This window comes from Amblyomma americanum, chromosome 9 (assembly GCF_052857255.1).
Source record: "Amblyomma americanum isolate KBUSLIRL-KWMA chromosome 9, ASM5285725v1, whole genome shotgun sequence".
Classification (NCBI taxonomy): Eukaryota; Metazoa; Arthropoda; class Arachnida; order Ixodida; family Ixodidae; genus Amblyomma; species Amblyomma americanum.
In genome coordinates this window covers 149,771,063-149,795,192 of record NC_135505.1, presented here as the reverse complement: position 1 = coordinate 149,795,192, position 24,130 = coordinate 149,771,063, and the positions used below count along the sequence as shown (strand labels likewise).

At 53.5% G+C, this 24,130-nt stretch overlaps 1 protein-coding gene across 1 annotated transcript in view; it reads left to right on the top strand.

The window, feature by feature from the left end:
• Positions 1–324: 324 nt before the first annotated feature.
• The window catches only part of pxb (putative Hedgehog signaling attenuator pxb), a 193,207-nt gene continuing 169,401 nt past the window's right edge, over positions 325–24,130 (top strand). The window contains exon 1 of the mRNA XM_077638094.1: positions 325–1,288. The gene's annotated coding sequence lies outside the window, so the exon portion shown is untranslated. The remainder of the gene's footprint in view (positions 1,289–24,130) is intronic.

Sequence of the window (24,130 nt, the reverse complement as noted above, 5' to 3'; positions counted from 1 at the left end):
ACTCCCATTTACTCGCGCCGCCGCGGCTTGCTCTTCTTGATGCTGCGTTTCTGCACCCTCCTCCTCCCCCACTATCCCTGCTTCTCCCTCCACACCAAGCAGCAGCCCGCTTCGGCTCGCGTTCGAGTGGGGGCGATTCGCGGCAGCCCTGAGCACCACCTCCTCCCTCCGCGGGTGCCACCGCCAGCGAGTGGACTGCGCCCTCTCAGAGCCGCTCGCCTGGCCTGCCACCAGACTTCTCTCGCACCCCCTGGAATCTCGGGAAGGGGAGCCAATGGACTCGTCCATTACTCCCCGACGCCAGCGCCCTCTCTCTCTATCCTCCTCGCCAGTGGCAGCAGCAGCAGCGTGGAGTCGCTGCCGTCGCCGTGTGCCCCGCCGCCGCGCTCCTGAACCGGCGGCTGACGCTGCTGCCGCCGCCGAGTATTGACCGCGCGAACCCAGTTCGTCGTCGGCTGTGAGGGGCCGCGATCGTTGTGTGTTGTGCCGAGGATTGAGAGAAGCCTCCCCGGAGTTACGCTCACCGCCGAGATACAGGATACTTGTGCTGCTTCGATTTGGTTCTTCGAGTGAGCTACGTTCTGTGTTGCACCGTGAAAGCGTTTTGGATTCCGCGCGCCTGCGTTCAACTGGGCGTCGTTTCGACGCTCTCTTCCTGTGATCGTTCAGCTCCTCAACAACCTATCGTGCTGTGCAAACCGGAACTATTGCCGCTGTTCACCTACGCTTGTTCCCTCCTTCCGGAGCTTCCCTTCACGGATACTCGCAGCATTTGCGTTCTTCCTTTGAGCGGTAGCGAGGAGGTGCGCTCTCGCTGCAAGCGGCTTCACCTAACAGCTCCCGCAAAGCGACGCCGGCTGGCTACTCGCTCCGCGTCTCCCTCCGTCCCTCCCCCTCCGGCTTCGGTAACAACAAAGCGATGCGCTGTTCTCGCGGCCGTTTGCACTGGGAGACCGTGAACTGACGACGGCGAGTAACGCTGGCAGCAGCCACGATCGACAGCACGTTGTAACCGTTTCTCGACGAGAGGGAGTTTTTTTCGGCTGCAGTGTGTGCGCTCTTCTTACTACTTCCTTTGTATTCTCGCCGTGACGGGCTGTTCGCTGCGCTCGCGGTGGGATTGAAAGTCGCCGGCGTGGTTCAACTTGACCGCAGAAGGATTTTGTGACGGCACGCTGTTCTCTGGATTGCACCGATGCTCTTTGGATACGAGGTCATCGCCACGGGATACACGGCTCACCGTTGTTGGCGGCGGTTCTTCGGCGCCTGATGGATATACGCTAGGCAGGTGAGTCGCTGTTGGCTGTAGCATTGCTTCTCGCAACTTCTCGTTTGACGAATTGAACGCAACTATATTAACGACCCTTCTCGAACCGATATGGCTATTTACGCCTCACCGCAAGGGATACTATCTGCTCGGTGCTTTCCTGGTGATAGGCGCTGCGACTACGTCCGCACATATACGCCGAAAATGCGGACTCGTCGGCTACCCGATAACGCGCGTTTCATTAAGCCCTTGCGCATACGCCAGAGCAGACGAGAAAAAAAAGTTTTAAAAGAGGTGAAAGCGATGGATTTCTTCTGGCGCTTGGGTTTCGTTTCTCTTGTGTGTCGTGCGATGTAGCCGTACTACTTATTGAAAACGGTTTATCGGGCTGCGAACATTCCAACTCTTCCAACGCCTAACGGAATTCCTTTTTGCGCACTTTTTCCTTTTAAGGCATGATATCGATCGTGTGAGGTTAACGCATTCTTGAAATACTTTCTCCTTTGAAATAAAACGCTGAATCCGCCTGTCTGCGACAGTTTCTTTTTTTTTTTCCTGGGCCCGGGCTCTGTATTGGAACATGTTTCTTTGCGAGACAGGATGAGTGCGAATACTTTTTCACCAACGTCATTCGGCTGCAGTTGTAGCTCGAGGATCATCGACTCTGTGTGACTAGGAAAGAAAGAACAATGAATGATGAAGCCCAGGAGCGTCGCCCTCAAAGAGAGTGCGCAGTTATTCACAATTTTGTAGGAAGAGATTGGCATGATGTTGAATGATGACGTTGTTCACTATGAGCGATTGCTTGTAATCTTGTCCACGTCGTGGAAGCTATTTGCATTTGCACTACGTCGCGACATTTCGCCCTCGTTTAATAGCCGACTTTTTTTGGCCGGCTCATTCGGTGCTTGGTGGTTTGATTTCACGTTCTAGGCGAAAGAAAAACAGTGCAGCGAATCTGAGCATGTTTGCAATGTTGAGACGCTTTGATAGTGCGCTGGCGGTTAGCGTAGTTATGCAGTAATATGTCAGTTGCTGAGGTCCCCGAATGGCTTCGGCCGGAGCATTAGAAGAAGAGGGGATATGTGGATTTCCCGCATTCAGACGCCAGGCTGCCGTTACCTTTTCTGACCAAGGCCGATGCTCTCAACATTCGCTTGGCTCTTTCGGTAAAACGGCGAACATGAAAGTAAAAACAAAAACCGTGGCATCTTTTAGGCGGTACCTGAAAACACCGTCGAAAAGTGGTTAACATGTTATCGTTTGATAAAGAACGGTAGGTCATTCAATTGGAAGTTCCGAGGGAAGGGATTCTTTTCTTTTGTCCTCGTTTGTTAACAACCGACAACCTACCGTGAAACCTTGTCGGAATTGCACTACGATGTGGCTGAGGTTAGACGTGCTCGACTCAACGTGTGGCGTGCCAAGATTTCTGCTAGAAGTGCGCCCGCAATGACGTCACCTCTTGGAGGGCGTCTCCGTTAAGGACAGCTTCAACAGCTGTGAGTCATGCTTCCCTGTGGTGACCGGATGCCGTTTGTGTCTTTCGTACCTGTTTGGTCTTTCTTTTGCGTCTACTTTACTGAGGTGTTCCGGAGACCGCTTTGCACCTGTCTTTTGCAAAGCCTTGCTCTAAGAAACCTTGCCGAGCACAGAGCAATACATGTTCTTCAGCGCAAAACCCGTCGCGGTGACTCAAATATTTACCCCCTGGGTAGCTGAGCGCAGCAAGCTACGGGGTCATCACCGGAAGGTATCGGGCGCATAGAGATTTGCGTCATCAAGAACTTGGGGCAATTAGCTCGGGACGTTCAACTTTCTGCGGCCGTCATTGTCTACGCCGGGTTATCGGATTAAGCTGTTGTGACCACACTGTTAGATTAAAGGTTTGGAATAACGAAAAGCTGCAACTTTGGTGAGCTCTAGTGTCTAAAGAGGTCGTTGCCGTCATGAATCCTTTCTATTTATTTTTTGGGGGGGTTTTGACTTCTCTTGCTTTCTCTGTCATCAGCAGTTAGGAACGCGCGTAGGGTATTAACAGTAAACATGAATCGGCTTTGCATGTGTACACTCCGAGCGGCGCAAAGTCCTTGATTACATGATCTACCAGGCCAGATATTCATTTCTCCGGCCAACCTCTCTGTCTTTGCCGTCAATAAGCCCCCCCTCTCTCTTTCTGGCAGGGAAACTACGAGAATGTTGACCGTTCCTTTCTTCAGAGATTAAATAATCCATCATACTTGTGAGCTTTTAAAGGGGCACCGAGGACGACTGCAAGCGGTTTTTCTTCTCAGTAAACATTGATTCTGTGGTTCTTTTCGGACATAGTGATGTTAGTCCGGAAGCAAAGGACGCTTTTACTGACGACTAAATTGCAGCTAAAGTTTTCCAGCCACTTGGTTAAAACTGGTGACCTTACACAGTAGAGGACTACGCGACCAACGCTGGGAAGTGAACGTTGGTGTAGCACATATATGCTTACAGCGTATGGGATCGGCGCCTAGAACACTGCCATTTCGGAAGGAAACACAGTGTACTTCCGAAGTCGGATGGTGGTGGCGACACTTTGCATCATGTTTGGGGCTTTTCTATAGCTTGCAGAAGCTCCGTCTTCAGTGGAAGTAGCGTCTTTGTCCTTAGAATGGGGTAATCTACAGATAGAGGCGAAGTTGAATTTGTCGTCAGCATTCCTTTTAAGATAACGACCACTCGCGAAAAAAAAAATAGAAAAGAAAGAGGTCCTCTTGGTTATTGCTACCTCATTTCCGCAAGCCGAACAGACGACTACTGCACCATAAATCGTGGTCGCGTAATTGAAGGGAAATAATGTTTTGCGGTCCCGCAGATACGAGAAGAATGGCACGAGCTAAATAGCGACTTTGTTCACGTGCCCGTTTCCAGATGATTCACTTCGCGTCGATGCAAAGCCCTGAACATTGTCTAAGCGTAGCATTCATCTAAAGCGGCGGTGCAAGCCGCTCATTTTCAATTCACGGTCACAAGACACGGCGGTAACTACCCTCTCGATCACTTAGTCGACAGCGTTGAGCCATCGCCCCCTCCGCGCACACAGATGGCAAGGGTCGGTTCAACGCTCTTCTGTTGCTGAAGCGCTTGTTTGACTGCATGTGGCGCTGCCAGAGGCCCCTCTCTCCGACTGGCGACGCATGCGCGTTCAAGCAACAACGGCGGATGCTCGCAAACACGCGCACCCCGTGAGACGAAACAAAACGGAGGCTGCAGCTGTCAGCAGCTCCGCCTGCTGCTGAGTCGGGGTTTCGAGTGACTTCTCGAAGGCGCACTATTGAAGCGGTTGGTTATGATGATGTTGACTGTTTTGGATGTGCGCTTTGCTAGCAACGGGCAGGAACAAACGCCGCGCTGTGGACTCTGGGAGTGGCTTCTTGAAATAAACAAAATGGAGACATATATTGCAGACATGATAAGAAAAGAGCGTATACGGAAAGGAAAGCAAACAGGAAAAGGTGCGCGCTCTGTCAACGGCAACGCGAGGCTCCCTCCTTCGTTTCTCTGCGTATATTCGCGTTACTGGTATGCTCGCTTCATTTTCTGGCTTCCCTAGTTTTCTTGTACGTTCGTCTTGGTGGTTTTCGTGGCTCCTTGTTTCGAGCGGGACCGGGGGACTCTTATGCTGATTGCGCCCGAAGCGAGGGCGTCGTCGCGATGATTTGACAACTGCGTGACAGCGTCGTCTGCTGCGCGGCTTCCGCGTCTCGGGGCGATGGGGGCCGATTCGCGTCGTCTGCATCGCTGCTGATGGCAGTAGAGCACGACGACGCCGAGGACAACAAAGCGGAATAATGGAGGCCGCGCCGCCCAGCCTCGTCGGCACGTCAGGAAGCTGCACTTCATTTCATCCGGGCGCCCGCCGGTGATTGACAAGCTTAAGAACAAGAAGAGAGAGAGAGCCCGACGACGAAAAGGAAGTGCGCGCTGAGAATCGATCTCGTCTAGCTTGAGTGCTCCGTTCGTGCTTCTGGTGCTTTGGCCTTTCCGTATTTTTTTTCTTTTCGAGCTTCACGCCTGCAGCGATCTCTTTGTCTTGTCTTTGCCTGCTTCGTCACGTTCATTCTCGAATCACGACGACGACGAGCGTCAGGCACGGACGGATAATGCGGGCGCATCGCTTCGCTCCCCGCGCTCTCCTGCTTCTCTTTTGCGCGAGCCTCGTCGGAGCTGAGCCGCTCGGAGTCCTTGATTTGCATGCATTGGGGACAAAAGAGTCCTTGCTTCGCGTTTTGCTCGTCGCCGCCGCCGCGCACCGTTTGTTCGTTTTTCTTTCTTTTCTCTCTTCGCGCGTTCGCCGGCGCTGTCGAGGCGGCGGTGCGTGCGGGAACATTGTCGTGATTACGCTTTGACGAGGCCAGCCTCGTCCTTTAGATCAGCTGCGAAGCCGACAACCGGGTTAATCCCATTCTGTCCGCTTCTCACTGGACGCGTTGGAAAGCCGACACCGCTGGCTCGGCGCCGTGCATGCATTCGCGCCCGCGGTTGCTGCTGCTGCTGCTTTTTGCTTTTAACCGTTCGCCCCCGCTCCGGAGCCAGGTGCCCGCACTTGGACGTGCTCCGAGCCTTGTTTGCGGCTCACCCTCCCCTCTCCGCTTATGTATATCAGGGACGGCGTGTTTTGAAGGCGCCTGCTTTCGCCGCCATTGTGGCAGCGCGGTGCCCAGAATCCGGCCAAAACCGATTGGAGGAGGGACGTGAGGCGACCTTCCTTCCCTCTCTCCCCATTTGACACGAATGGCGGTCCCCCCTGTCGCGCCGAATTCGGACAATCGCTAAGTGGCGTCCTCGACAGGACGGCGGCGTGAGTCGGCCATAAAAGCTACCGAATTATGAGGGCGGGGCGAACGTGAACGGAATGCATCGCTTGGCTCCGCCGCCGCAAACGATCACGACGTTGCCACGTAGCATTGCCTGACCCCCCCCCCTTTCCTCTGCCGCTTGGTTTTAGCCCCCGGGCAAGCCGAAGAGCTAGCTTGCCGCGTCCTGTCTTCTTCTTTTTCCCCCTTTCTGTGTGTTGTGCGTGCCTGTGTGCGCAACTTCGTTTTTCCCCGGTCGAAGAACCGTGGTGTAGAAGAGCGCGCCTGCTTTCCGTGACGGCGCAGCGTTGCCTTTTTGCTACGTTTAATGTGCTATTAGGACCAGTTTACCGCGTGTTTGTGGCGTTTTTTTAATGTTGATGCTTTGTTCGTAGCGGTCCGGAATTTAGGAATGGTCTGTGCCAGGAAAGTGATAAATTCATGCGGGCTTAAGCTGTTATTTCAGACTGTTCAGGGATATGTGAAGGCAAAAATGGTTGCTTACGCCCAACAGCACAGATTTACGGACTGTATGTGTTCAGAAACAAATTTATTGCAGCACTGTTATTGATATCAGCGGATGATGTAGACAGGTTCGCTCATATTCGCTGGCATTTCGGGCAGTTGGCCTGCGTGCCAGTGCCGAAATTATTTTTTTTTCCCCGCACACCTGCATCTCGTAAAATTTCGTTGCTGAATCCGCATTCGATTCGACCAGTGGCGCTTCTTCCGTTCTTGGTTTCTGCACGCTGCCGTTCCGGAGTGGAATGGGCTGGCTAACGTATTGCTGAATCTTGCGAGCCGAGAACATTTGTGTGTTCATTTTATGTCGATGGACAAAACTGAATTTCCATTCCTTCATCTTCAGCCCTGTTATGCTGCGTATGTGGTAATAAGTAAAAGTTGAGTCGCGTAATGGCTTTTGTGTACTTGGTGCGTCGACCCCTCTGCAGAATGAACGAAACGGTAGGGCGAAGGAGCGCTCACGATCAGTTTGGTTGTCCAGGAGCGCAAAGACGTATTTGATTTCATTTTGTTATTCTCTGGGCTGGTGAGATGAGACGCGTTGCAGAGAGGAGTGAGAATATAACGGGAAAATAAACAAAATATAAAAAAACGGGTGGTTACGGTACGTAAGTAGTAACAGCATGCTTGAATTTTACATCGTCCATGATGGCGACGACGGAGAAAGGCAGGTAGTTCCAGTCCGAGGCATGCAGTTTTGGGGACGAAGGTGTTTTTGAACTGGTCAGTCCTGCACTGTGGAACATGAACCTTTAAGTGGTGATCTCGGCAACACGGTGGGCACATTGGGAGAGTAAACACCAAGGCCGGAGTGAGCAGTTGATAGGTGTGCAGCGCCGCCTGTTCTCTGGGATGGCTACTGATTTCTGATTGCCTTGAAACCCTTTGTTTCAGTGCCTGGCTGTTGTTTAGGAAAATGCGAAGAGGAAAAAAATGCTAACACTATGCCTCGTTTCCATCTACGGTAACTAGGGAGTGCGGTGCAAATTTAAAATATACTGCTGACGTGTGTGCGCGAGTTAGAAGGCTACCGAGACAGTTTATTCCGCGGGAGCGCAGTTCCCGTCAAGCCGACGATTTTCGTTGGCTTTTTTTGCCGCGCTCGTAGCAAAATGATGTGGTGCTGAGTAAATTGAATTGAATTGGTTAGGTGTTTTTCGGGTATATATAATTCATATATGTGCACTCTAGGAGGCTTGCTTCGGCTAGAACGCGGTCTGAATTCTGTGGCCTTTCTTCAGTCTCAAATTCATGATAAATTCTCATGGGCGTCATGTCGCTTGATTAAGGTTCCAGCTCGAAACACAGTTCAATTAAGGTTTTCTGTCGTGACTACCATGAATCTGACAGGCGTCCCCTGTCGGATTCGTTGTACTGCCTGAATGGGCATTCTTCCATGCCCCCCATAAGCCCGAAATGGCTCAGGTCCCTTCGCTCGTGCCGGAGCAGGAAACTCAATTTCCATCAGCGTGGAAGCCGAGTTTTCGACGCGCAGCGCTATCCGTTTATTACTGCGGAGCCTTCCGGCAGCTCATTATGCGAATAAACTTCGCCCGGTTGCCGGAGAGGCCCGTCTCTCTCCCAAACACGCCGGAGGAGGAAACCAGCATCGGCGGCACGAAGAGGTGTTCGACTTGACGGAGGCTGTTGGAAATGAAAAGGCGCTACGGTGCGCGGCGATACGTTTTCTGTGCATTTAGTTCGAAGAGCCGCGCCGTGCCGCGGTCTCGGAGGGGCGGAATTTCGCATTCATCGCTTTCCGGGCCCGGCGCTCTCCAGGCTGCCGAGCAGTCTCCGCCGTTGCCGCATATTGATCAGCGAGGGAACGGAATTCGTGTCCGGCTTCTGCCAGCGTAGCCGGCGATATTGGAGCACCGAGAATGAAAATAAGCAAAATAAAAGAACGTGATGCGCACCGCGAAGTAAAAGCTTAAAAGAAACGAATACCCTGAAAACTCATCCCAATTTAGCCGAAACACTGCTTTTGAATTCATTCTCGGTGAACTTTTTGGGGGGTGGGAGCCTCTCCCTAATCCCGTTCCTTCCTGGGCATCTCTCCTAAAGGCGTCTGCGTCGTCACATTTGCATACAACCTTGCGATTCCCAGTTGGGCCCTTGCGCAGGGGACGTCTGTCGTTTTGGGAGCGAGCGTGCACCCCGAGCTGTGCCCATTTTCATCCCACGTGCGAGAGGCTGAATTGGGGAGGCAGCCTCCCGTGCTTCCCTTCTGGGATCTCCGGGGATCGACAAAGCCTGCCCTGCACGCTGTTGTCTGCGCGATTGTGAAATACGCGCCCAACGAGGGCTCGACGGCGTCATGTACGATGAAACATGTTACAAGCGAGCTGAATGGATGGCCCGCTGTTACCGCTGGTTTATCACATTCACAGAAGGACCGAGGGAATTACGTCTTAGTTCCGGTACGTTTCGTCATTATAGTGTTGGCGTCCAAACTTACGCGTTCCCAGCGGCTTAGCGCATTCCATCAGGGTGATGAAGTTCAGTGGAATAATTGCAATCAACATTCATTGGGCTACGCGGGCCTTTTCAAATACGAGAGTTTTAGAAAGCTGCATTGCTTTCTTTTCCCTCTTTTCTAGCCGCTTCACTGCGCTAAGCTAGATGTTGAGTTCCTAACTTCGATATAGTTGGATCACTGCTGTGTGGGCTCACAAGCATGTGTTGTGTGAACCGGCATGGTTTGACTCGTTTTCTGCTGTAGTTAGTGACCTCGCAGTTAATGCCTATTTCTGACCACTGCGCTGTGTCTGCAGGTGCGAGCGGCGAGATTCCATTGTCCATTCCATTTTTCGTTCTTCGTTATCACGCTGCGGGGCATGGCTGTCTTTCAACAAGCCAGAGCGCGGTTGCTTGCGCGAGAAATATCTACTTTGGTTGACCACGCGATATTGTGAATGTGTGCTGCGCGTTGTGTGCAGCTCGCAACATGCGAAATGTTTCCTGGCACTGCTCTGTTGCCTCGTAATGGTGACGCGCATGTTGCCAGATGCGTGTCTTTAATGCTTTGTTTTCGGAGGAGTTCGCGTGCGCTGTCTCGCGTCTTCGTTCCAAAGGGAGAGTCGGAGCGCCTTTTTCTCTTGTTATCCCTGGAGAGGTGCCAGGAAAGAAAGCCCCTAAAACTCCGGGCCCGGTTTACGACCTCTGCTGGCGATCATTCGGGACCGATTGCGGGCCACGTTTGGTGCGCGTTGTCGATTTCGACGAGAGGGCGATGCGGGCGCTTCTCCCGTCGTCGCCGTGGCCGAACTGCGCAGCTGGGAGGAGTGGGATGAAATGTGGAAGAGTAGCAGGAAAACGGGAAGAAATCGCCGCGCACAGGGACGGCTTTCCCCCGGAGCGAAGGAACGAAGTTGAACACACTAGGCGAACGGCCGGCCGTCGGCTCTCGCTGCGCTCCGGCCGTGTGGAAAGGGGGAGAATTGAATACGTTGAACGGAAAATGCGCTGGGAGGCTGGGGAGGTCCTCCCTATTCTTGGCAAGGGGGAAAGGAACTCCCGCCTCAGCGCGGAATGTCGCTTGGCTCTTCGCTCCCTGGAGGACAAGTACTTTTTTATTGCTTGTTTGTTTTTCCACCGTAACACGGCGCCACACTCGGTGAGAGTTTGGGCCAAGTGCGAGACGCTGGCCGAAGAGCGCTCCTCGTGTTCCATGCAAATGAGGCGGGATTGCCGGCTTCCCTCCCGTTGCCACGGTGCGACGAGGGGTGCAGCGGCGCGCTTCGCTTTGAATTTATAGTCGCGCTCGCAGTTGCGCGCAGCGCTACGGAACATGGCGCTGCCATCTGGCCCGGATTGTTTCCTGCGCCGAAGGAAGTAGTCCCGCTTTCAGCAAAACACTGTGCGAAGAAATATTCGTGCCGTGCTTCATGACTTAAGCGCCCGAAACGTTGAAAGCCGGCTCTGCAGGCAAGGCTCTTGCAAGGATGCCACGAGGTTAGATATCAACGAAGGCTGTCGTAGGATGGCGGCGTAATATCCTTGTCGAGTGCGTTTCCGCTGCTCATTGGGCGAGGCGCAGCCCTGACTCTCACAGGAGTGCACGGACCTAGCAAAGCGCTGTACTCTGCAGCACAGGTCGGCGTCGTGGAGCGCCTCACGACTGCGCGCGTCCGAGCGTTGTTGTTGGATCCGTACCGTGACAAGCGCTTAATCGCAGAGAACACTTTTACGCCCTCGCTGTCGCACGTTGCCTCATCTCTTGTTCTGCTGCTGCGCTTGCTGGCTCCGTTTCCCTTCGCTGTAATGGAGGAAATGTAGTCTTCTTGGAGCAAGATTAACGACGCAAAGACACGAGGTTGCTTATTCGTCGAAAGATGGTCGGTGAACGTGCGTCAGCGTCGCTCGAAATACTGCGTGGCGAGAGAGACAGAGAGAAACAAAAAGAAAGGCTTTCCGTTCCATCGCGAAGGCTGCACAAGCGCTTCGCCTCTTGCTGTTGCCTTTAGAACTTGAACCTATACAGATTTGGCAGTACCCACGGTTGCCGTCTTTCGTGTTGTGCTTACATTAAAAGCCTCATCGGGGAAAAAAAAATGTTTCTTCGGTAATAAAAGTGCCCTTTGGAGGGAGGGGATGTCACTTTCGATTAAGGAAATCTACAGCTTTTGTTGCCATCGCATTGCCAGCACGTAAAGTAATTTGCTGTCCGTGTGAATTTTTTTCTGTTTTGATCATAGGTCGCGCGCTATGCTTGTTCACTGAGGTCTTATTACTAGCGGACAGGGAACTAACTAACTGTCTTCACTCTCTCGTAGTGAATTCAAGTCGCGTGCCGCACAGATGGATGCCTGTTGCCTCCTGCGATCGAGGCTCAACTCTGTCAGCTGGAGAACCGTACACAGCACGGTAACCGCAAACGAGCATTGGGCGGCGCATATCGTCTATGCGACTGCAGCGCAGCGCACCTGTTAATTTCCACTTCCTTTCTAAGTTGCCAACAATTGTTTTTCCTTCTGCTTCGTAGACTTTGCCAACACGCGTGCACCCAACCCCTCGAGAATTTCGCGATGTTTGTTATTAATGCGAGACCTTTAAAAAGCCTCGGGGGGAAAGAAATCTAGAACGCGTTCTGGGGCAAGTTGGTGCATAGCTTGAGTAGATGAAGCGCACAAAAGACAGCACACAGACAAAGAATAACAAGAGACGGCGCCTGTCTCGTGTTATTCTTTGTGTGTGTGCTGTCTTTTGTGCGCTTCATCTACTCAAGGAAGGAAATGTTATGTCGGTCATAAAATTCGCCCACTATCTGGCGGGAAGTGACGTCACCAGACCAGATAAATCTTGTTGGCTTGTGGGAAGTGACGTCACTTCCGGCAATGATAGCAGCAGCTTCTAATGCTTTTTTGCATTGCCTACGCACAATATAATTAGGTGCTCCTGCGAATTTTTTCAACACCACGAGTGTTTTGTCGGACATCCGAAACTTGTGTTGGTGTGGCCAGAAGCTGGGGACGGACTGTCAGTGCTTTGCCAAGACTGTCAAGACATTCGCTTGTGCGTGGGTGCGCACTGCGCGATGTCAAATTGGGCAGTCCCGCTGTTCAGAGCACGTGTTGGGTATGCGGCATAGAGCCGCCTTATAGCGTCGGTAATCGCTTCCTCGGTATTCAGCCATCAGGAAGTTCACAACAGTGGGCAAAGGGCCCCGTAGCATCGCCCCGTGCAAAAATGCGCGTTGCTGTATAGCGCCCAATCTGCGCTTCTATCTCGGTTTTCACTTACGCCCCGAGATAAACTGGAGCCTGGCCGCCAGCTGGCTCGCACGCTCGAACGGCGAGCGCGGACGCCCTAATCACGAACAACGACGGCCCCGTTCGCCGGCTTGGGCCGTGGCTTCCCAACCAGGGATAGTTAATCTTCGGCGCCGGGGCTTTGTCGCTAATCGCCCACCGGCAACTTCTTAACGGGGCGCCGCCGAGCCGAGGACAGTGAATGAGGCAGCGGCGCCAATCGAGAAAAGACCAAAAAAAAAAAATGCGCCCGAGGAAGAGCTGGGCAGAGAACGGTGCCATCGGTTCATCGCGGGGCCGGTTTATCTTCCCGTTGGAGGTCGAAAGAAACTTACTCGCCGGCGCTTTGCAACGTCACCTCGTCTCAAAGGCGTCGCGCGCATTGGGCGCCATTGTTCGAGGAGGGGCTGCAGCGCCTCAGAGCGAGTTGATAACGGAAGGCCGCGTAATGGCTTGGCCCCAGAGTGTTGGGGGAAAATGTGCTGGGAGCCGTGACTGGAGCACGGCGTGCGTGTATACACCGTAGGCAAGCGCGAACTCTTCCAACTCTTTGTGCCGGTATCTAGTGGCCGGCATTGTGTGGACTCCTGTTTTCTTCTCTTTTTAGCCAGCACTCTGTCAATGGAAGCTAATGCTCCGTGGTGCATTATGGTGAGCCGCCATAGCTTGACGCGCTGGCTTGCGTCGTGCCTGCCCCTTTCCATTAGTGCAGTTTAATGAGTCCTACGTGTTTACCGAATCGGTCCAGAGAAAGAATGCGAAAGTGGTCCCTTGATGCAGCCCGCTAATGTAGTGCATAGGCTTGTCAGAGCTGAGCAGGCAGTGTGGTGTCGGGGTACCGTTCATTCGCTGCGTGCCGCTGCTAGTGCTCCAAAAGCAACATAAAAAAAACCCAATGTGTTTCACAAAAATGTGCGGATATACATGCAGTGTTTTCTTTAGTAACGAAAAATTTCGTTGCCGAAATAGTTACATTTCCTTTCGGTAGGTGGCATTTAAGTTTTCACTATATTCTAAATCTAGTTCGCAAATAAATATTTCTGATATCGATCCCTTTTGAATAGCGGCGGTGGCGATCGCCGCTTTGCGTAGTAAATTAAACGTGGTGTTTGGATCGTGCTTTTTTTCTGAAACGCTTTTAACCTAATCCTTCTTTCTTGTTTTTTCGTCCTATGTTCTAAGCTTTACTATCTCCATTTATCTGACGGTTAGTGCAGTTTTTAAATTTTGATTTTGCACAGTACTCTAGTTTTCTCTTTTGCAACCTTTCTATGACATATGCAATTTTTTGTGTCAGTAAAAGTTCTCGTTATTAAAATAATTTCCATGAATACCGCACCGGGCTATACTTTTGGAATGGCAGTGTTTTTTTCTCTTTTCTGTAGCTTTTGGATCACGGGTAGTTTGGGCGTTCGCAGCACTTCCCACCACCGCATGCACGTCCGCGCCTGAGAAAAATCTGGCTCCGCACGCCACCCCGGCAGCCGGCCGTTTTATCTCCCTCTCCGGAGGAGTGTACTTTGTCTGCACAGGAGACAGAGCGCGGTAACTCACGCGCACGCGAGAGACCAGAGAGAACACCTTCCGCAAGTGGCGGCACGCAGCGACGATAACTGGCGCGCGAAACCGTTTACCTCGCCTCTTTGTTCTCGGCTATGCTTCCTCTGGCGGCCGGCTGATATGCGCGTCGATTAGCGCACGGCACCACGTGCGAATGAGCCGAGACCCGGCTTTGTGTCGTGCGGGCAGTGGTCGGTCAGAACGGCCGGCCAACAGTATATATGTACGCGCTATGGCGGCGACGCCGGCCAGTCGTTGGGTAATTGCGCTCCAGTACCGCGTTTTCCCCCATATAATACAGATACTTGTGCAGGGGATAATCTGGAGCGCACACTGGCGACCAAGGTACTTCGGAGTTCAGCGAAAGCGGTGTGATAGTCCCGACTGAAGTAAGAGCAATAATAATGGTCTCAAAACCCACACAGCACGAAGTAAGCTCAGTGCACGGACACGCCTGCCGAACCGCCACCGTGCCCGAACCTCTTAACGCTCACCGGAGCTTTCCTTTGTGCCGCGCTCTTTCCCTGTTCACGGATGAAGTTCGTGCTCGAAGGCGGCACACGCTGCTTGAATGCGCTTCGCGCTACAGGATGGCGAGACCGGCTGTATAGCTCTGTGCTCGGCTGTTTCGCCTTCGTGTTTCGCGCCAAGCCGTTGCTTTGCTCGTTCCGTAGTATCCGCAGTGTGCGCAGACCAGAATATTTTCTATAAATGTTTATTAAGTAAACATTTCCTTCTGTTCTGAGATGAACGAAGAAGTCGCAATGAGCGGATGTGGGAAAGGGTCTCTCCCTCCCATGCACCTCCTTCCGTTTCTTTAGTGATGAAGGGGGGCAGGCGGGGAAGATGCTTACAGCCGAGCAAACGCGGCAGCTGTGCCGACCGGAGTAGGAAGCAAGCCGTGGCGGTGCTGGTCGTCGGCGCAATTGGGTCGTTGGCGGCCGTAAACACCGGCACGTCGTCCAGTCATTGGGGTTAAGCGCGGGTCCGCAGAGCGTTGCTGCTGCACTGTTTGCGGACACGCCCCTCGGTCGGGGCCCTTCTTCGCGCGGCCCCAAGCACTCGACGGCGCGGTCGTCCCGGCTTGCACCGACTCTCGTGGCGGAGTTGAGCGCGCAGCTGCGGGCCTCTGGGGGGGGGGGGGGTCGCAGTGTCGTGCGAACTTCGCCTCTGCCCCGCTTCCTTATTTTGATAGGTTTTTCTCGTTCCTTTTTCCCTCCCATATTTCGCGCGGTGCTTTATCTTTCATAACTCTTCGCGCTTTTGTACAAATTCGACGACTAAGAGAGACGTGCCCAAATGTTTCCTCGGGAGCTAAGCGTGCCTCATTTCACTGCGATGGCGTTTCGTAGGTTGAGGCAGCCAAAAGGATATAAAAATAATAATGGCTCTGCGGCAGTCTCGTTTTTAAACACACTCCCCGCATCGTCGTCTCGCAGCGCACTCTCAGTGTTACGGGGCGGCATTGGCGTAAGCCTCCGAAGGAATCGCTTTCCCACTCCTGGAGCGAATACTGTTCCCTCATCATCGGGGATCGCACGCTCTGGCACTATACACCGTGCTCACGCAACGGGCGAGCAGTCTATCTTGTCCGTTGGCCGTGTCTCGAGAGGACACCCGTGACGTTTTTCTGGCCGTACGACCGGCGGCGGGTCGCTGCAGCACCGTGTCCCTGTACGCGTAACTGCTCGCCGTGTGTCTAGTGAGGCTGCAATCACGGCGCCGTTGTCACCACTGCGATCAATATGCTAAGCGCCGGCTCGCTTCGCTCAGCCTGCCTGGCCCCACACCAGCCATGTACGCGCTCGCGGCGCCGTGCGGTGGGCGTGTCTGTGCCGGGCCGGAGCGGACGTGGCTGCGATGCCACGCCGATAGACGGACCTGCCGCGCGAATGGAAGGTTTTCGCGGAGCTGCGGCCATTTGTCCGGCGCCTGCTCTCTTTGTTGCTTTTGTATTCACTTTTTTGTTGTTTCGTTGGCTTTGGAGTATCGCCCATTTGGGATATGTGAAACGCGTCGCGCTGCGGTGACCTACCAGATTCTGGGCTTGACCCGTGAAAACCATTCTGAGCGCGACTGGGTACGGGTAAGGACGCAACTGCACGTCACGCTGTGTGCGCAGCTCGTGAGCTGTAAAACGGATTACGAAATTCGGTACGGGCAGGGCCTGCCAAGGCATAAAGAAAGGAGTGTTGCGGTATCCCAGCGCCCCGCAACAGTGCGCTTTTGTTTTCTGTTCATTCTAGGTTTGTGAGGCACTTTAGCCCGAATATTCGCTGTTACAAGGAATTGGGGGAGGGGGGGGGGTGTTCTGCTTGGTGGTGCGAGCGAAGTTTGTAGGCAGCTATGATGGTTTGTTCCAGAAACAACTTGTTGGCTCACCTACCCTCAGCGGAGCGGACCACATTTCAGTCAGTGCAATGAGTACTGCATATAGCAAGTTGGCCATAACTCTGGTTGGGCTCGCTGTCTAAGCATTCTGAACGGTTTGAGGAAGTGAATTCCTTGATATAGAAAGGGGGAAAGGTCTGCCTGGGTATGGATCCTGTGCCCTGTTCCTCTCGACGGGGGAAAAGAGGAAATAGGGGAGGAAAAGCGTGGCGTGCGAAATGGAGAAACGACAACGAGGAGGTGCTTACACAGAAAGGGACTCTCTTCCCTGCTTCTCCACCTTCGTGCTCGAAACAAGGTGCAAGCAGGTGCACTGCGCCCCACGCGACGCAAGCTTCACACGTTGTCATCTGGCGCTGTGAATGAAGGAGCTAAGCTGCTCTTCTGGCGAAGTCCAGCCGGGGATCCGGAGCATCGCTCGGAATCTGCGCAGAAGCAAAAGATCAGGCGCGATGTTAACGAAGTCCAAATCGACGATATAAACACAGGACGCTTTCCGCGCTGCCCTGCTGTACCCCATCTCGCAAGTCGTTTGCAGCGCTTTGAAGACGACGACGATCTGAAGCAATCAGAACTGCGCGCGCTTCATGACGTGTTCCTCCGTGCACCTCGCCCCGCTAGTGGTGCATGGCTCCATAACTGGGAAGGAAAGAGCACCAGTGTCCAGCCTTTGCGCGCAGGAAACTCGGCCTTCTAGACGGTCTCCATGTTTACTATTGGCGGCTCACCACTTCGCACCAGGCCTCCGCAGTGCTGGGTCCGTGCGGGCTTTCCCCGCTAATTTGACCAGTGGACGAAACGCTCGCTGTACTTTCAAAACATCGCCTTGGACTACCTTTTCAATTGGTGCAATAATTATTTGAACAATAGTCTCAACTTTTCTCAGATATTTGGGGCACTATTTGTTGTCTTCCTTGGCCCCGAATGGACTAGACAACTCTACCTTTCACAGTGCTGCAAAGTACTGCCGACCGAAAGTACTGCTCAGGGACCGAACGCGCGCGCACCCCGAAGCTGGTGGCTTGGCCCCCTTGGTTTTGTGTGTGTTGGCTGTTTTTCAGAGCTCCTCGAGAAGCCGCCATCCAGGCGCCGCCGAAATGGGTTTGTTTTGAGACAAACGCGGCAGATGGCGGCAACAACGGTTAACCGGCAGTGAGGAGGCCCGTCCTTGTAAAGTCGCACTCATGCCGCAAGACGCGCCCGACGCGCGGACCCCTGGGGTTTCGAGAGGGGGTCGCGTGTGAATTTATGGCTTTTAACGGCGAACCGGCCGCGGGGCCGGACGCCTCGGAGCAGGCAGCAGAAGTGGGAGCGCGACCAGGGCAGTGTGCGTGGTTCGCACTGGGTGTTCGGTTTCCCTGAGCTTCCGCTGGCGTTTTCAGTGATTTTGTGTCTCTGTGCTGTAACCAAGCGGAAATGCGCAACGTCTTCGTGGAATTCGCGCGGTGCCCGCGCGACAACAACGTGAGCACCGGCGTGCTATTGGCTCCTTCACTTTGAACGAAATTCTCCTGACTGACTCTGAGAAGCTCATTTCCTATTGGTTACAAAAAGGGTCCCCAGAATGCTGGGCGAAGGGATTTAAGGGCGAGTTTTTGGCGCGAACGGGGGGATTAGAGATCGGAGGGCAGGTCGCCTGTGAGCGCCCGTACAATAAAGAGCTGGTGTCCCGAAGAAGTTGTCCAGTCTGTACCGCACCATCACCGAACCATCAGAAGACTTCAAGATCAACACCATCGATCTGTCGGTCACCAACATCGATCGATCAGTCACCCATCATCAAAATTAACTGATGGAGTATAGGATTAGCAGGAATTAGGGACAGCGCCCAGCCAGTGCCGCTAAGCCTAGTGGCCTGTAGCGCTTCAGTGGAAGCCACTCGATCGTTCTCTTTCCTTCTCACGCCGCGGATGTTGTCAGCGCCCCCTGTTTGAATGTTCGAAGCCATGCGCCACGTGGCGGCTGCCGAGGGAACTGGAAACCCGTTGTTACGTCTCGCCTACCTACGACGCGCGGTATAGCCGGCGCGGATGCAACGGACGCCGCGGCTTCGTTCATCGCCGCCGCGACGCCTCCCGCCAAGCGCGTCCAGGCATGTTTCAGTGCCACGTGTCGTCGTGCGTGCGTGTGTGTGTGTGTGCTTGTTTTGCCCACGCTTGTCAAAGCGCGGCAGCCGGGGAGAGGAGCTCCTCAACTGGGAGGCGAGGAGGTCTGACCGGCGCCGGCCTGGCGGACGCGCCCGTCACGCCTGAACATGTTCAAGCGTCGCCGTATCGGATGACTCTTCCCAAGCCGTTCCCTCTTGCCCTCGACTCCGAGGGTATAAAAAAAGACAGCTGCGCCGGACGCGAGAGCCTTCGATTCCTTCCTTCGAGTAACGTGGTCGCCCTGACCGGCTGCTCTTTTGCGATGCCAGAATAAACTAGTTGTTCTGTTGCCAGTCGACTCTTCCTTTGCCGGGACCTTCGGATGTTTCCAGCTTTGCCCCAGGCCGCCAGGCCAACGCTACCCTTGGGGCTTACAACCCAAATGCAACAACTGGTTGCCAGCGGTGAGATCCCGACAACGGAGGCCAGCAGCGAAGATATGCGTTCAACTGTATGCTGAGCAGCACAACGACCATCCGGGAGCAGTGCAACGAGCCCTGTGTGATGACTGGTTGCCTGCAGCGGAACGACTGCGCTGAATTCTTGGCTGCGAGGTTTGGTGAGTGCGGGACTTTCTTCTTCTGAGTTTTGCCAGGCTTTTGTTAGTGTCAGAAACAGAGCTGGTAATTGTGTTGTCGTTGCTGCCGGGTTAGTTTGCGGCAAGACAATAGTAGGCAGTAGAGAAAGCAGCATTCGGAGCAGCCATGGATTTGAAGTCGTTGCGCAAACCGAAATTGCTGGAGCTTGCAAGAGAGTTGGGTCTTGATGTCTCAGACAAACTCAGAAAACCAGAACTGCTAAGGGCTATTCTTGAGTTGGAGGCTGAGGATGACGAGCTGTCGGAATGCCTTGAGACCATTGAGGAGAGGGAGCAAAAAGAGAAAAACGAGCGCGAACGTAAAGAGCAAAAAGAGAAAGACGAGCGTGAACGTAAAAAACAAAAAGAGAAAGAGGAGCGCGAACGTAAAGAACAAAAAGAGAAAGACGAGCGCGAACGGAAAGAACAAAAAGAGAAAGAGGAGCGCGAACGTAAAGAACAAAAAGAGAAAGAAGAGCGCGACCACGCTTTAGAAATGAAGCGTCTCGAGGTAGAGATGGAACGCGCTCGTAATGGAAGTCAGGCACACGGTGCAGGAGAACGGGTATCGTTCAAAATGACTGACCTGATGCGGCCGTTTAAGCTTGGAGAGGACATTGGTTTGTTCCTGGTTAACTTTGAGCGAACGTGCGAGAAGCAGGGGTTCTCTCGGGAAACGTGGCCACAGCGCTTGCTCACTTTGTTACCCGCCGAGGCGGCCGACGTAGTCGCTCGCTTGAAGAGAGAGGAGGCAGAGGATTTCGACCAAGTGAAATCGAGTCTGCTAAAAAAGTACAGGCTGTCAGCGGAGGCGTTCCGTCGGAAGTTTCGGGAAAATGAAAAAGGCAGAAATGAGTCATATACAGAGTTTGCCTACAGGCTTATGTCAAACATGCAGGAGTGGCTCAAAGAAGAGAAAGCGTTTGGTGACCACGAGAAAATTCTGCAGTGTTTCGGGCTGGAACAGTTTTATAGTCGGTTACCTGAGAACGTGCGGTACTGGGTCTTGGATAGGCCAGACGTTAGTACAGTGGCTAAAGCCGCCGAGCTAGCCGAGGAGTTTGTGACGCGTCGGGCTCGCGGAGCTAAGGACGGTCAAAAGGGTGAATTTGGCTCCAAGTCTGAGAGGCCGAAGTTCACACCCATGAGAGCATGGGGGGACACGCGTAGTGCGGATGCGAGTGAAAGCAGTCCGACCGAACGTAAGGAGACGGCGGCAGCCGAAGCCGAACGCAGAAAGCGGTTCGAGAGGAGGCAAGCGCGCGTGTGTTACACGTGCCAGAAGCCGGGTCACTTTTCGGCGCAGTGTCCAGAAACAAAAAGAGAAGTCGTGTGTTTGTCATTATGTAGCACTGACGAGAACATGAAGCTTCTCGAGCCTTACATGCGAGACTTCCTCGTGAACGGGAAAGAGTGCCGAGTGCTTCGTGATTCCGCAGCTACAATGGATGTAGTTCACACCTCTTACGTAGAACCCGATATGTTCACGGGCGAGTGCGCATGGATCAAGCAAGCAGTGGAAGCTCACAGCGTGTGTCTGCCCGTAGCAAAAGTGCTTATTGAAGGACCTTTCGGAGCACTTGAGACGGAGGCCGTAGTGTCATCTAGGCTGCCCGCCCACTACCCGTACCTATTTTCGAACAGGTCCGATCACCTCCTGCGCGAGAAGGGGCTTTTGTTTGGTGAGGCTAGCGTTCAGGCCTTAACCAGACCGAGAGTTCGGGAGCTCGCTGCAAAGGCGGTAGTTGCGGGGCCGACGTTGTCAAACAATGAAAAAGGGTCGGAGGCGCAGCAAGCTGATATCCAGAGCACGTCCGAACTGGATAAAATTGAAAACAATGAAAAAGGGTCGGAGGCGCAGCAAGCTGATATCCAGAGCACGTCCGAACTGGATAAAATTGAGCCTGTAGCGTTGAAGGCACCAGGTACTGGAGAGGAAATGCCCGACAAGGGAAAGTTAGAAGAGCTTCCGGTCGAGCTTCCGGGACTAGGCGCAGTGACGAACAGGGAAGACACTGATCAGGTCATTAGTGACTTAATCATTAAAGCACCGCTATCGCCTGAGCAGAAAACCGAACTACACCAACTCTTACAAGAGTTTCAAGGTCAGTTCTCTGAGAGGCCTGGTAGGACTTCTGTCCTTACTCATAATATAGAACTTACCTCCCCAGAGCCAGTACGATCCAAGGCGTACCGGGTGTCACCCCGCCAGCGCGATATTATGGAGGCTGAGGTAAAGAAAATGCTACAGCTCGGTGTTATTGAGGCGGGTGAGAGTGATTATACCTCCCCTTTGATTTTAGTTGAGGTACCGGGCAAGGAACCTCGTCCTTGCGTCGACTACCGCAGGCTTAATTCTATCACTAAGGATCAAATTTATCCGATCCCTAACATCGAGGAGCGCCTTGAGAAAGTTAGTAGCGCTCAGTTTATTTCCACCCTAGATCTTGTCAGGGGTTATTGGCAGGTTCCACTTACAGAGGAGGCTAGTAGGTATGCGGCGTTCATTTCACCAATGGGAACATTCCGTCCTAAAGTTTTGAGTTTTGGTTTGAAGAACGCGCCATACTGCTTTTCAAGCCTCATGGACAAAGTGTTGCGGGGACAGGAAGAATTTGCTTTACCGTATTTAGACGACGTAGCGATATTCTCCGCATCCTGGTCTGAGCATATGGCACACTTGCGGGCAGTGCTAACCCGCCTGCGCGAAGCGGGCTTGACAGTCAAGGCTCCCAAGTGCCAATTAGCACAGGCCGAGGTTGTCTACCTCGGTCACGTGATTGGACAGGGTCGTCGCCGCCCCTCTGAAATAAAGGTGGCCGCTGTGCGAGACTTCCCGCAACCGCGCACGAAGACCGATATTCGGTCGTTCTTGGGTGTCGCCGGCTACTATCAGAGGTACATCCCCAGGTACTCCGATATCGCGGCTCCCCTGACGGATGCTCTAAGAAAAACAGAGCCCCAAACAGTCGTCTGGAGCGAGACAAAGGAGAGAGCTTTTAGCGCCCTAAAGAGCGCCCTAACAAGCCAGCCTGTGCTACGATCGCCAGACTATACCAAAGGGTTCGTTGTTCAGTGCGATGCTAGTGAGCGAGGCATGGGCGTTGTACTGTGCCAAAGGGACAATGGAGAAGTGGAACACCCCGTCCTGTATGCTAGTCGTAAGCTGACCTGTCGTGAGCAGGCGTACAGCGCCACCGAGAAAGAGTGTGCGTGTCTCGTGTGGGCCGTTCAGAAATTGTCATGCTACCTAGCCGGTTCGAGGTTTATCATTGAGACGGATCACTGCCCTCTCCAATGGCTGCAGAACATCTCTCCCAAAAATGGCCGCCTCCTGCGCTGGAGCCTCGCTTTGCAACAATATTCCTTTGAGGTGCGTTACAAAAAGGGGAGTCTCAACGGTAACGCCGATGGCTTAAGTCGAAGCCCCTAACGTAGGAATCCGCCTCAAAGTTGTTGGTTACTGATGTTTTCTTCCTGAGGCAGGATTTTTAACATATTGCTTTTGTTTAGTGTTTCAAAGTGATTATGTGCTTTCTAGTGCAATTTTCCAATTTGTGGACGCGTTCTGAGTGCTGCTTGACTACTGTAAGGAACTAGGCAGTAGTATAAAAGGGGAAAGAGCCTGGCAGAGCTTAGTGAGGGTTGTCTCGTGCTTGCTGACTGAGCGGTTGCGTTTCGGCGTAGTTCTAACGCTTGCTGGGAACGAGCACAAAAATGGCAACTCTCCCGAAGTGACTTTACAGTGTCCTATGTGATCCTGAACCCGAGAACGAGGCCTTCTCTGTGCGCTGCGCTCAAGCAACGTCGAGGGACGATCGGTTTCGATTACGAGCATCATCGAGCGACATCCCTCTGGACAGCGGATGCAGTCCCCTGACCATCGGGATCTCCTTCTCCCGGCGGGGCGGTCTGTTACGTCTCGCCTACCTACGACGCGCGGTATAGCCGGCGCGGATGCAACGGACGCCGCGGCTTCGTTCATCGCCGCCGCGACGCCTCCCGCCAAGCGCGTCCAGGCATGTTTCAGTGCCACGTGTCGTCGTGCGTGCGTGTGTGTGTGTGTGTGTGTGCTTGTTTTGCCCACGCTTGTCAAAGCGCGGCAGCCGGGGAGAGGAGCTCCTCAACTGGGAGGCGAGGAGGTCTGACCGGCGCCGGCCTGGCGGACGCGCCCGTCACGCCTGAACATGTTCAAGCGTCGCCGTATCGGATGACTCTTCCCAAGCCGTTCCCTCTTGCCCTCGACTCCGAGGGTATAAAAAAAGACAGCTGCGCCGGACGCGAGAGCCTTCGATTCCTTCCTTCGAGTAACGTGGTCGCCCTGACCGGCTGCTCTTTTGCGATGCCAGAATAAACTAGTTGTTCTGTTGCCAGTCGACTCTTCCTTTGCCGGGACCTTCGGATGTTTCCAGCTTTGCCCCAGGCCGCCAGGCCAACGCTACCCTTGGGGCTTACAACCCAAATGCAACACCGTCTCCTGAGTTCCTGGTAGTGGGTCCTTGCTAGCGGGCGATGCTCTCGGATGCGTAACTCGGTGGGAGGTAGCGGAGGAGAGGAATCGAATTCGGGAACCGGCATACGCTAATTAAATATGGTGCATTGAACTTGTCGGCTGTTTTTCCGCGTAAAAAGAAAGTGAAAACATGTTTCGGTATCACACTGTTCGCAAGGCGCGCTGCAGTTTTTAGGTCATGTCCCGTGATGTACAGAGGGGTTGTTCAAGGCACCCCTAGCAATTTTACTTGTGCCTCGGGGAGGTTTCTGACGGAGCCCGAGTGGTTTTGGAAGCACCCCTCTCCAGCTGTGTCGAGGATCAAGCCAGGGGGATTCTGCGGAGTGGGTACGATGGCCTGCACTCCAGTACACTGAAGGAAGTCGAGTACTGAGTGTGTACTACATACCATGCTTATGTTTCCCCGTGCACCGTTGCCTGTGCTGTGGACTTCAGGGGTGGTCGAGCGCTTCTTTATGCGTGTTGCGAAACTACATGTCGCAGGTGCGCAGAGTGGTCAAGTTCACTCCGAAATGGTAGCGCCTGGGGACGAAATTAGGGAAACATGTACGGTAAGAAAGTGCATGTAGATGAA